The 12,374-nt window shown below is 40.4% G+C and overlaps 1 protein-coding gene across 3 annotated transcripts in view; it reads left to right on the forward strand.

Annotated features, from left to right (window-relative positions):
- Nucleotides 1-5,092: 5,092 nt before the first annotated feature.
- Nucleotides 5,093-12,374, forward strand: part of erbin (erbb2 interacting protein) — a 68,100-nt gene continuing 60,818 nt past the window's right edge. For all 3 annotated transcript variants that reach the window (XM_027007412.2, XM_027007406.2, XM_035535384.1), the window contains exon 1: nt 5,093-5,667. The gene's annotated coding sequence lies outside the window, so the exon portion shown is untranslated. The remainder of the gene's footprint in view (nt 5,668-12,374) is intronic.

Raw genomic sequence — 12,374 nt, forward strand, 5'->3', positions numbered from 1 at the left:
ACCAACACTTTCTATTAAAAGAAACTGCTGATGCCTAGTGCATGGATCCTTGTCTCACTTTGTGACATCTCGTATATATTCTCCATGCCTTCAGATAATAGACTAGATTTTTTTTTTCGTTTTAATGCACCTCTTCTGTTCATTTCACAGGTTATAGTTGTATAGTTTTAATATAATGAATTCTGCTTTTTATGGATAAACAAAAATAATTTGCTCTTTCAATTGAGATGTGTATGTATTACATTACTCATATTATTATTATTATTAGTAGTAGTAGTAGTAGTAGTAGTAGTAGTAGTAGTAGTAGTAGTAGTAGTGGTATTGTTTACATATAAAGCCCCACTCACCCTCCCAAGGGTGGTTTGTTTCCTTCAAGCTCAGGTTCTCTACCAGAGGCCTGGGAACTTAAGGGTTGTGCGTAGTATCTTAGCTGTTCCCAGGACTTGCTCTCTTCTGGACGGAGATCTCAGATGTTGCTCCTGGGATCTGCTTGAGCTACCTTTCACATCTTTTCCAGCTCATCTCGCCCTTGGTATTTCTCGAGATTTTTGTTCCTGAATTTTCCAGAGGAACAGGACAGGAGGACCTCTCTCCAAAATGTTCTGTCTCTGGAAACTGTGTGTACTCCAATTTTGAATATCTCTTACTAGAACTAGTAACTACAGTTACTCGAATTTCTCTCTCTCTCTCTCTCTCTCTCTCTCTCTCTCTCTCTCTCTCTCTCTCTCTCTCTCTCACGTGCTCATATATATATATATATATATATATATATATATATATATATATATATATATATATATATATATATATATATATATATATAATCTGTCTAGTAGAGAGAAACATGGAAACCATAAATAACATCAGGCATTTAACATTGTGTCTGCCAGATGAGTTCTGTGAGAGTCTGCCTGATAAGTTCTAGGAGAAGCTGAAGCCAGTGTGTGTGAAGAAGAGGCAGTACCACTTTTCACTCAGACAGGCTGAGTGCCAGAGGCTAGGTCTAGACTTTGATGGATAATGGCATGCGTGGGACATGCTCTACTCCATGAAACAAGTGGAGCAGGTGAGGTTGCAGTGAACAAGGACAAGCTTACCGAGCACTTTCCTCTGGAGGGGGGAGCCCCCCACCTGCTGGGTCTGCAGATCTAAAGAGGGTGTGAAGCTCCACACTGTACTAGTCTCTACAACAGTGAGGAAATAGAACCGTTTTATCTGAACTTCCATCCCAGGTAGCCATTTAGTGAACTGATGAAGTGTTTCTGTGATGGGGAAATGGACCACACTTTTTAAAATTCAAATTTATTTATATAGCACATTTTACAACAGATGTTGTCACAAAGCAGCTTTACAAATGTCCCGAGTCAATGCCCCCAGTGAGCAAGCCAAGGGAGACAGCAAGCCCGGGGCAACACTTTTCTGTATGACCTTGTTTTGCTGTGTTCTCACACTGTGCTGGATGTGAGGTCATGTTGCAAATCTAAAATAAAAGAAATTAAAAAACAAAACAAAACTAGAAGGCCTCGTAATGTCATTGTCCATTCATCCAATTCTACTCTGAGACAGTATGATTTTTGTGTAGGTATTTGCTTAATTAAATGAAATTTAGTGGAATAAACTTTATGTCCAAGAGACAATTATTACAACCATCACTAAAATAATTTTAGACTAAGGTAAAAATGACAATGCAAACAAAAAACAAACAAACTAATGAATAGTTATGTCGATCTTAATTCAGGATCCACTGACAGAATTAATTGAACAAGCTTAATTCAGAATTAATTTACAAATAATTTGGAAAGGAAGGCCAAAGTGCCTGCTTCGGGCTACAGCCAGATGTCCTTGGGCCTTCTGGGAAGCGAAGGCTGGCCTTGGTGACCAACCTCAGCATGCAGAAGTGGAAAGGGCCCTCTCTTCTCCAACACCATGACATGGAGACCTGCTGTGAGTTTGGCTGCAGCATGTATGAGCTGTGCCCCAGGATGAACATCACTGTTATAACCCTCAGCGTCGCCTTGTTGAAATCCCTCAAAGTCACACTGTTATAACCCTCAGCATGTGGTAGAACTGGGTGTGAAAGATATCTCACTATAAAGATGGCAGTCCCATCCTGGACAGCTCGTGAGATGAGCTTGTGGCCTTCAAACTGTATGCAGGGCTATTCAACTGTCCTCTCACAGCAACTCCTTTACCATTCTTGATTAAATGATTCAATGCATTGAGCAATGCCATATTTAGCCTTGATTCGTTTTGATTTGATTATATTGATATGATTCAAAGTTACTTTAAAAACTACATTTGATATACTGTGACTATGCCCGAGTGCCGCAGGGCGTGGAACAGGACGCACAGACTCTCTCGGCGTTGTGAAACATTTAATGACACAAACTTGTAGCCAAGGGTGGCAGTCACACGTAACATTTATGACGAACATGGGTAAACGATTAACATAGGCCGGACAAACCTGAAAACAAACATACAACTTCAAACACTAACACACAGACAAACAATAACCAACAATGAGGCATGCACCGGCTGGGGTTTAAATAGACATACACACATTAAACACGTAATCCCGTACAGGTGCGTGTCATCACGGGGGGTGTGGCTACGAACATGGGTGAACGCCCCTGCACGCGTCAGGCCGTACCACGTGACGGGGGGGGGGGGTGTCCCGTGACATATACAAATGTAACTGGACAAACTTTATTGACTATTATTACAGTTGATTATTCCAGCATCAGTTCAACTGAAACACCACATTCCAATCAATGTGTGGTTTTGTCATAAACTTGCCTGTACCCTGTAATGTCCCTGCAGTGCAGGCACTGAACCTGTTTTCCCCATCACTGCACACCCCTGCCGGGTTGCTAAATCACAGGCAGATCGTGCTCAGCAAAGTGAATCAAGAGCGCCACACATAGGCCATGGTGGGTACTGCAGCTGAGTTTACCAAACCCTAGAAGGAAACTGAACATTCAGCCTATAGTCTATGATTCAGTCAATCCAGGGAATAAACCTGAACTAATAAACTGCTAAGCAGATAGTGGCAGGTGACCATGCCTCTGGTGTTTTAACCTGGAGTGATGGACACCTCTCATCAAGGACAAATCTAATATGAAGGACACTTCCTAAATATGTCAATTTAAAAAATTGTGATTATAAATATGATTTATTATTATGCTACTGGCAAGATAACAAAAATAAATGGTAAAAAAGGAGTTTTATTTATTAAACTAGCAAAAGGAGAATGGTTCACTTCTTCCATCCAACATGAACAACCATGAAAAGGACTTCTATTTATTGTGGAATTTATGTCATATGACGGGCTGTGGTAAGGATATAGCGATAAGGTGACAAGTATTGAGCTTTCACCCCTTTCCACAAAAACAAACCCGAGTATTAGTTTTAGTCATCTTGCAAGGGGCTATGATGCAGGTGGCGTGTCCTTCACCTGTGTGTGGCGTGTCCTCCAGCCCGTTCCAGAGGTAGGGGTTTATGAAAGCAGAGGTCTCTCTCTCATTTTGCTGGTATTGTTTTTGCTAGTGGTGGCTGCTACTGGTACTGTTTTCTATCTAACACACAGTGTGCATTTCTGATGAAAAAAGCGATCATGCAGAAAATATTCCTGGTTGCTAAATGGGGCTAGTGCAGGCTTGCTGCTTCTTCCCCTGCTGTGTTATACTGAAGGCAGTCATGCTTTCTTCTGCTGTCAGATCAAAGGGAAGGGCACAACAATACCTTCTGTGCATTGGGAGCTATTTAGTTGGGAAGGTCAAGTGAAGGTCATAAGTACCTTCTTCCTTGTGAGGTCCATTATTTGAATGATGTATGTTTTTGCCTGCAGGTGGTTAAGAAACACAGTAGAGTGGTTCTGGAGGTGAAAGGCATCGAATGGGCTGGACATACGCCAGACATAACCTGGACTTAAGATGGACATGAGCTGGATATGGGCTGGACATGAGCTAGATATGGGCTGGATACGGGCTGGATATGGGCTGGACTTGGGTCGCGGGCCTTGCCAGGATCTTTCACTGCTAAGGACTGACCCATGCAGCAAATGGATATTATGTCCATTTATTATAGTATTAAACTGAAAGTGATACCTTTCTCATTTCTAAGCTGGCATGACTAGAATGATCTGGCTATGAAGCCTAGTGAATTGATAAACAAAAATATACTGTAATATTGTATTTTCTGACTATCACTCTTCATCAGCCAGAATGCAGTAATGTTGTGCATACTAAATATATAGACTTTCAACATCAAATGTTTCATATGCAGTGTCCAGTCTAATATTTTAAATGTTAGATGTCTATCAAATCACAAAAATACACAAAGGAATTGTTTCCTGTTACATTTCTTATCACTAAAATATGGGGTTATATTTTTATTAACAAGTACTATTATCAAGCTATAGCTATAGAAAGCTATAGAAAATCATTTTGAATTAAGGATTATAATATAGTTTCTACAGATAAAGGCATGATGAATATTTAAGTGCAAACCCTGAAAACTACAGTTCACTGTACTGCATTTGTATTGTTCACTATATTCTACTTCGGACCTAAAATACAAATGGAGGCACAAAGCGGTTATATTTTGTTTGGTCACCAGATGGCGACAAGACACTAACAGTAATCACCAACGTTGCCTATAATAAACAAACAAACAAATAAATAATAATAAATGCAGGTGTATATATATTTCATCATTTCGCATGATTTGCTTCTGGTAATCAAAAGCACTTCACATGCCTTTAATCATTTGCTTCCTTTTTATTCTGAGTTACTGTAGTAGATAAATGCAAATTGGTTTTTATTTACTATGTGTTATTATTATTATTATTATTATTATGGTTTTAGGTATTTGGAGATTATCGATGCATCCACTTTTTATGCATACAATTCAATCAAGAGAAATTAAACAATTCAGTGTGAATTCAACCAAACTTGAAAATATACTGTTCTCATTGGTTTCTGATCCCCTGAGTGCTTGTTGACGTGAGGTTAAGCCCAATCAGGCCACACCATAGCCCGCCTCCCGCACCTCTGTTCCGCTGTTCTAACGTCCCAATGTTGACTATCTACTTTGGCCATCGAGTTGCGCACTGCTTCATCAGTCGATCTATTCAGAGACTGATTTCTGGTGTGCGTAAATTCGTTTGCTTTGGCTATCTGCGCTGTATTCATTTGCTAGCTAGATTTTTCATTTTAAATGGAGCAATGAAAGAATGTGAGCGTTAAATATATCTGGGTGCGGCGCTCTATACAAAGTGAAAAGGATTTGCACTCTGGCGGTACTAGTGGTGGACATTTTTTGCTTTTGTATTTCATCGCCTGTTGTGCTCACGAACCTTTCGGGGGTTTTGGTTTTAATTTTAGGCTTTCAAATAATTCAAGAACCTTACACGTTTCAGTTTTACCTCAGATACACTGTCCTTAAAGCTTCTTCCATATCGGAAACTATTTGTGTTGTCAAGAAAACTTCCAAGCTACGTTATCCAACTTTTGAGAGCGTTGGAGCAGAAGAATGCGCTAGCCCGCTTGGTAGCCAGCCATCTCTGAGATGCTTTTGTGCGACCAGAACTAATGCGACTTATGTGGATGTAACTGTTTTCTTTGTTCTCGTAAATGAGAAGAGAGAGTTGAAAACCTACTAATTAAGGTAAGATAAAGTTTATTTGTGTTTTAATTGGTCCTTCAGCAGCGTACAGTGCGGCAGTATAGCAAACTGTGTCTCTGCTTCCTTGTTAGCCAAATCATGCTAAAAAAGCAGGCTATTTTACCCAGTTCTCTGGTCAGTCAGTTACTGCCTGTGTTTCCATCGGGTGTAAGGATCAAATTTTGAAGCGTGATTCTGATGCTGTTTTTGGCTCTTCTTACGGAACAGGTAAAATAATGTGATTGCATATAACCTGCGCCGAGAGTCCTGTGACAATACAAATGTTTTCCACTGTCATCGGTTCAGTGTCTCTCTACTGTCAGTAAGTGTTGGCTAGCTGTCAGTCTTCAGTCGAAAAATGCCCGTTTAGAATTATTTTGAAGGTGCACCAGAATAATATTTTCATATTGTACATTTTTTAAAACATGTTTGGATACCGTCGTTGTCCATTACATCTTTTTGTGTTTGGTTTATGTTATTGATAAGAGTAGCGTAGCTCGTGGAAATCTGCAACAATATAGCTCTCTTACGTCGACCCGACGCGGATACAGCACCTTCTCTGCCATTGTGCACCGCCACTTCCTGTTCAGTGCAGGTTCCTTTCAGTATCGAGGTAATCCATGCGACACATTATGTCCATTTAACCACCACTGTGGGCAGTGACTTTGGATTTCCCCACCACTGACTAATAGGATTAGTATCTTTGACAGTGTGAGCTTTTACCCTACAGACACTGGGTCAGTTTGAAATGTGTGGCTAGATGTCTGGACATTGCCTTCTATTCTAACACCCCCTTGGTAAACAATCTTAACAAAAGGAAGTCTAATGTTTTTACACTAGTTACTTAATAACAATCAAGAAATACATATTATGCATAGATGCTTTATGTAGCAGTGTTATGGGTATGAGCAAAAATAACATTAGTAAAAATACAGGTAACTTAATTTGTGGTCACCTATTTCAGCAGGTGACAACTTTGAGTTAACACAATGAGGTAACTTGAGGGGGATTAATGTCATTTGGAAGGCTCATCCTTTCTATGGCTAATCCCTGCTTTCTGCATTCACTATACAAACGATATCTGTTAGGCCACCAAACAGCGATGGGGAATCACAGCCATGAGAGAATCATGGAAAAACATGACCAACTGAAATTCCAGCACATAAAATCAGCAGCGTACCCCGTGCTGGTCTCTTTATGCCAGTGCTGCAGGTTGAATTGACTCCAGTGCTGCTCAGCCCCAGACGTGTTATTTGAGAGGACATTTTTTTCACAAGCTGTCTGCTCCTTCTGTTTTGCCTGTTTCACTTTTTGTTATTGGCTATGATGTCGTAAACAGATTGGCCATTGTCTGGGTGCAGGCTGCCAGTGCATATTTAGAAGGGTCAGGGCCAAATCCATTTTCTTATGCATGGTAGGGACATTAACCTCTAAGCATTTTATAGAACAGCAGAATTGTATATCGTGGTGTATGTATTTTTATTGTTTTGTTTATCATGCTGTAAAACTATGGTGCCATTTGCTTGAGTTTATCTCTGTAAATGAAAGTGTTGACTTGTCTAGACATACTTTTACGGGCATTTTTGCGTTCATTATATTATGTATTTGTTAAATGTTTAATGACTTGTTCAGGTTAGAAAACATTTTCTGCTCTCAGTTCATAATATAAACAACTAAGTTAATAACTGTGTGTTAATGAATAGTGGCTCTGTGTGAGGTGGAGTTATCAGAATGCAGTGAGCTGTACCCTGCCCTGTTTGACTGGTTCATGGCTATAGCCCTAATATTAGTTCTCCTGATTGGGGGCAAACCTATTTATATTGCTGGCTGTCCGTCAGTGCAATCAATCATGCATACACTATGTGTTTGTTATTCCAATTGAAGTTTAATTCCTTAGCCAAACCAAGTACTCTTATTTCATTTGCTGCAACATGGTCTCACTATAATGTTTTACTCTTTCTGTTACTCTGAGTGACATAGTTCAAACAGACTTTATGGTCTTTTGTTCACTAAGTGCTTCTCTGTGATAAGGAGCACTGTCCTGATACTGCTGACAGCCTGCTCCAGACACTGCTGAAGTACTAAGTAATTCAGAACCAGAGCTAATGAAATCAGTATTGTAAATTATTGTGCTCTTGTGGTCTATTCGACATCCTGTTTCTTAATATACACCTGAAACCTGTGCAAGTGAAGAACATTGACGTTCAGGTCCTGGAGCCATTCTAGTACCTAAATCTGATGTGTTAGTGCAGTAACAGTAAAGGCAACAGTAAAGAACACTGTGGTTTCTTCTGCACTTCTTCCACAGGTCATTAATTGTTGGTGGTTAGTTTGCATTCAGACTCCAGATTTAAAACCAGTAGCCTAATTACAAATGTAATTCTCTATTTTGATCTAAAAGACTTGTACAGTCTTGCTAAGCTGTTTAGATTCCTTATTGCTCATATATTGTTTTCAATTGAAATGAAGCGAGTTGGTGCTGAGCGTGTTGGTGCGGGCAATGCTTACGTCGCTTTCTCTGGTTAGCGCACTGCCCTGGGTCATGTTGCACAGGTATTTTTAGTTCTCTTCTGGTACGTTTGTTGGCGGTGTGTTACTGTAAAGTTTTTCGTGATTTAATTTGTTTTAAAATCATAGCTTAACATGTTAATTCATGGCAATTATTAAAAATGCCAAGTGTCTACTACCTTTCCCACACTTTGAGTCTGTTTTCTTTGCAGCATGCCCAGAGAGCTTAGTGTTGGTGCTATCCCCTTAATGCATGGTAACAGGAGGAAGAAAACTAATGTTCAGTCTCCAGGATTGATTTTGGACAGAACGTTTAGGCTGAGAGTGTACCCGTTGATTACAATATATAATATAATACATAATATAAGGATGTGGTTCAACTGTGAGAGGTTTTTGCTCACATCGCGGTATACTGGAGTGTAGTCTCCTAAAGTCAAGCCTTGCTGTCACCCAGGTGATTGCAGCCGTGGAAACTGAGTCTCCACATCAATAGCGACATTCTCTCCAATCAGGGCACTTCAGGGATGAAGTACTCTCCACTTAATAAAAAAAGGTGTTTTAGAAGGCACAATAGACACATGCATGTATGTGCTGTCTGTTTTCAAGATGATTATTTAAATCTAACCTGACATGAAATGTCTTGACTGTTTTTCCCTCAAATTGTTTCCTTCTTTTCATTTGACAGTGATGCCTCCAACAGAATATACTTTAAATGGAAAATTCTTTCATTTAAATCATGTAAATAACATGGCCTCATAGCATTATTCTGCAAGTAATCACCATCACTTTTTGTACACCTTATTATGTAATATGACTACACTCTATCCTATAACCTTAGTGAAATAAAACTGTTTAGTTTTCTGTCATTTACTATTGTTTTTCTTGTTATTCTATCCATTACTAAACATGAGACATTCAACAATCCAATCAGATTCCATAAGATGTCAAAGATGTAGGGCTAACAGCAAACAATGAGGAGCTCCAGCTAACAGGGCAATGTAGTTTTATGGCATTTTCCATGTAACCTCTCCTCTACTCCAGAACAGACCTCTGGTAAGGAAATAATCAGTGGATATATTACACCAGAGTGTTGGGAGTGTGTGTGTGTGTGCATTACAACTTCAGTGAATAGATGAGAGCATGAGAGAAATGTAAGCCACCTGCACTGTGGTTTAATTATTTCTAAACGCTGCCATATTTAAATGTGCTCTATTAATATAGATTTAGCACAGAATGATTGTCCTAGAGCCTTTTTGGTTTTGGGTTAGGTTCTTCACTGAGACTAAAGCATATTACCTGAGTATCTTCTATCTGCCATGTTTTCATATAGCCTTTTAATTTTAATTATCCCCCAATCTGCTGTGTTTACAGAATAATGCCTTGACCTTGCTAAACCAGTTTATTCTCATAACTTGGTGTAGCATTCTTTGGTGAAAGGAATGCAGGTCATTTCATCCTCATCCTCCTCATCTCCTTTCTCTTTGATAACGCATGTATTTGCCATGTAGAGCAGTTATCAGCCTGCTGTTGTCCCAGGTAGAGTTGGAGACAGAATGTTTTTACTGCGTCATGCCTGAAGTTCAGGTGGAGTGGCCCTCTCCCCACTCGCTGTTCTTAGGCATTGTCATTTCTGTTCTTTCTCTCCACAAGCAAGTGAGGGTATTATTGTTTTTAGTGAGATTAATGTATTTGTATCTAAGCCAACATAAGTAGCCTACACAGTTCAGTCAAGTCCTCACAAAAGTCTTAACCTTGACTTTGTGCTTGAGGTTGTAGGTCGGGCATATGTTTAGGGTGTGGGGGTGTGTTTTGTGTGTGGGTTTTTTGGTATATTTTCAAAACAGATTCCTCAGTTACTGTACAAATAGGCTTAAAGTATTTGATGTGTGTCCTGCGATGGTTTAGCTTGTAAGCACAGCCACAGTCTGCAGGAGTAGTGGAAGACCTGCTAACCTCGTATCATCTCCGAGCTCATGCTCTCATTCCGGTACACTGGGACGCGTGCCCCTCCCCTGCTCTGTCCTTCAGGCTGCACTTCAAAAGCTTGCAAAAGATTGCGATCTGTCCATCTACAACACGATGTCCTTTGGACCTGTGTGTATTGAGTTCTGGATTAGCATGTGGGTAAAAGCTTTTGGGCAGCATAAAGCAGACCTGCTGTGGGTGACGGATGCTAGCCACTCTCTGAACTTTTGGCCTGTTTCCAGAGATGCCCGAGTAACCACGACCTGTGCCAGTCTCTTCCAAGGTAGCTACTTTTGATGCCACTTGTGCGTTGCAGTCAAAAGGGCCCAGCCTTCCACTCCCTGTGGGAGCAGAAAACCTTTTGGAATAAGCAGGGCGATGGGAATTCCAAATGCTTATTGTACACCTGTCTGTGCAATGTTGGGAATTGGGACTTTCACCCTTTCAAATGTTTTCCGAAACCAAGCTGATGTAATCAGAAATGGTTCATTAATTTCATACCACACATGAATGGGGTGTGGTGGAAAGTGTTCCATTGGCTTGTTGCATTGTTTGTAAATTTGTCGCAGGAGTTGAAGGTGAGGAGACCAGGTGTGGCACTGGCTCGCGATTCCAGGTCAGATTAGAGTGAGACTAGGTGTGTTGGAGACAATTGTTCAGCTGAGTGGAATGTTGACAGACCACTTTGTACTAGGCCAAGTTCATTCCCAATGGATGCAAAACTCCATGCAGGAGATCCAGCTAAAGAGGCGAGCCTCTGTTAAATCTAACGTCTGGTATCGGTGGAAAGTTACAGCTTTCTGGTGGTTTCTTTGATCTAGTGATGCTGCAGTAAAGGCAAAGATTGTAGTGACAAGCTCATTCTCTTCAACATACAGAAGACAGTTCCCGACTGCAAATATTGTTCCAGAATGCTTTCTCCAGTGTGACTCAGTCTCATGGATATGAAGTCAAATGGATTCCAGTGCCGACGGCAAACGTGCAGGTGATTTCTCGTGTGATTGGACTTGTTGGCACATCAGGGCTATGAAATACATGGCCTGTGCCATTCACCTGGGTTTCTGTGGTGACGGCAGTGTCTGATAGGGTCCTGTGCCCATGAGTGGAGCTACTCTGTGTGCTTCCATAGGCAGGGTAATGATTGACAGCCTCAATCAGCAGCATCACGTCGCTGTGATTCACCGGAAGAACATGACTGAAATGTGATTCACCAGAAGAACATGACTGAAATGTGATTCACCGGAAGAACATGGATGAAATTTGAAACATTATTGTTTTCCCTGAATGGATGGGGCAAAGTATGAATGGGCAGGGCTACATTTGTTAAAGTTCTACTGGTTGCACAGGCTGTAGGTCTACTGTGAGCTGAAAATAAAATAGTCATAGTGATAAATAGTCATACAATAAGTGTTACAGCTACTAAAAATGAATTCATACAAGTAATACAGTTTATTCCAAACAGCACTGCATCTGTAATGAGGCAAAATTTTATGGCATCAAGTCTAGGCAAATTTAAGAGCTGTTGGCCAAAGACTGACATATTTTTAAAAAGCATGAACATGATTTTTTTTTTAGTATTACACAAATGAATGCATTACAGTTAAGTGATGGATTTCTGCTCCCCTCCCCAACTTCCAAGATTAGTTTTCATGCAGTTGCATTTTTCGTTTGAGAAGTGGCTTTTTGTTGCAGGCTTACTCTTATGGTGAAATGCGGTGCACTGTGGCTCTTTATGGGAGATTGCATTATGCACGACATTTGGCATTTGAGCTGATCCAGTGGATTTGTGCCTTTTAGATTTATCCTAGTAATGCTGCTGACTGCGTGACCCATTTAGAACATCTGTCTGTATGTTGCTTTGTCTTTTTCTCACACTTGTGCTCGCTCTCTCATTTGTCTTTAGTGAGACTAAGTACAGGCCAGTTAGCACTGGGGTGAACATGCCTCTCTTGAGCCTGACATGAGTTGAAAAGGTTGCCTGATCTCGGAAACTGGCTTGCATCCTTCCGGAAAAAATAAGATTATATTCCTTTCGAGAACACGTTGGTCTGTGGTTATGTCTTTGGTTTCAGATGTATGATAAACTTGTCTGCGAAATCATTAACATGGTAAAGTTCCAGTTTTGACTGCAGAATGCTTGCTAAATGAATAAACTGTCGCGACATCCCCTTGTTTGGCACTCTAACCAACTTTTAGTCAAGCTGTGAGTCTCGCCGATGTTTACAGCTTTTTGTTTA

The sequence above is a fragment of the Electrophorus electricus genome, chromosome 17 (genome assembly GCF_013358815.1).
Source record: "Electrophorus electricus isolate fEleEle1 chromosome 17, fEleEle1.pri, whole genome shotgun sequence".
In the NCBI taxonomy this organism is placed as follows: Eukaryota; Metazoa; Chordata; class Actinopteri; order Gymnotiformes; family Gymnotidae; genus Electrophorus; species Electrophorus electricus.